At 37.7% G+C, this 1,709-nt stretch overlaps 1 protein-coding gene across 1 annotated transcript in view; it reads right to left on the bottom strand.

Moving 5' to 3' along the window:
• Window positions 1–1,709, bottom strand: part of LOC122152093 (olfactory receptor 4K15-like) — a 33,518-nt gene that overhangs the window by 30,220 nt on the left and 1,589 nt on the right. The window lies entirely within an intron of this gene.

The raw sequence follows: 1,709 nt of genomic DNA, 5'->3' as shown, positions 1-1,709 counted from the left end.
GCCTCGGAAACCCAAGAAGGGGTCGTTATGAGTCAGGGCCAACTCGACGGCATATAACAACACCACCACCACCTAAACTAACACAGACAGATGTGGAAAAGTTGAAGAGATCCACAAGAAAAGAAGAAATTGAACAGGTCATCAAAAAATTACCAACAAAAAAGTCTTGGCCCAGACAATTTCACCAGATAATTCTATAAAACATTCAGAGAAGAACTGACACCAATCCTACTCAAACTATTCCAAAGCATAGAAAAGAATGGATCCTCCCTAACTCATTTTATGAAGCAAGCATAACCTTGATACCAAAACCAAGGAAAGACATCACTCAAAAGGAAAACTACAGACCAATCAGTATCTCTGCAAAAATCTTCAATAAAATCCTAGCTAATAGACTCCAAGCTAATAGACTCCAAGAACATATCAAGAAAATCATTCATTATGACCAAGTGGGCTTCATATGAGTTACACATGGAGGGTTCAACATTAGAAAAACAATCAACGTCATCCACCACATAAATAAAACAAAGGAGAAGAACCACATGATCATATCAATTGATGCATAAAAGGCATTTGATAAAATCCAATACACATATTCTGATCAAAACTCTCAGCAAAATAGGAATGGAGGGGACATTCCTCAACATAATAAAGGGCATTTATGCAAAACCAACAGCCAACGTTATTCTCAACAGAGAGACTGAAACCATTCCCCTTGCGAACAGGAACCAGACAAGGATGCCCTCTATCACCAATTCTATTCCACATGGTACTGGAAGTCCTAGCCAGGGCAATAAGGCAAGAAAGGGAAATCAAAGGCATCCACATTAGTAATGAAGAAGTCAAACCATCCCTATTTGCTGATGATATGATCCTATACCTTGAAAACCCAAGAGACTCAGTCAAAAATACACTGGAACTAATTGAGAGATTTAGCATTGTGTCAGGATACAAGATCAACATCCAAAAATCAGTTGGATTCCTCTACACCAGCAAAGAGATTGCTGAAAAAGAAATAAGGAAATCAATACTATTTACAATAGCTACCAAAGAAATAAAATACCTGGGAAAAAATCTTACCAGGGACACAAAAGACTTGTACAAAGAAAATTATAAAAGCCACTTCAAGAAACCATAAGAGATGTACATAAATGGAAGAACATACTCTCCTCATAGATAGGAAGATTGAACATTGTGAAAATGTCACTTCTTCCCAAAGCAATCTATACATTCAATACAATCCCAATCCAGATCCCATCAGCATTTTTTAAGGATATGGAAAAACTGATCACTAACTTTATATGGAAAGGAAAGAGACCTTGGATAAGCAAAGCACTATTGAATGGGACCTCCTAAAAATTAAATTTCTATGTGCTTCCAAAGACTTCACCAAAACAGTCAAAAGAGAACCTACAGTTTGGGAAAAATATTTAGCAAGGACATATCTGACAGGGACTAATCTCTAGAATCTATAGAAAACTCCAACACCTCGACAACAAAAAGACAAATAATCCAATTAAGAAATGAGCAATAGCCATGAATACACACTTCACTAAGCCTCCTGGGTGAAGGAGTCCAACAAAACTATGAAGAAATGCTCATGATCATTAGCTATCGTTGTTGTTGTTGTTATGTGCCGTTGAGTCGGACCCGACTCATAGCGACCCCTCCTTGGGTTTCCGAGGCAGTATCACTACAGAAGTAGATTG

Source organism: Orycteropus afer, unplaced genomic scaffold (genome assembly GCF_000298275.1).
Source record: "Orycteropus afer afer isolate SDZICR_OR568_19922 unplaced genomic scaffold, OryAfe1.0 scaffold01647, whole genome shotgun sequence".
Taxonomy (NCBI): domain Eukaryota; kingdom Metazoa; phylum Chordata; class Mammalia; order Tubulidentata; family Orycteropodidae; genus Orycteropus; species Orycteropus afer.
This window is presented reverse-complemented; position numbering and strand designations above follow the sequence as displayed.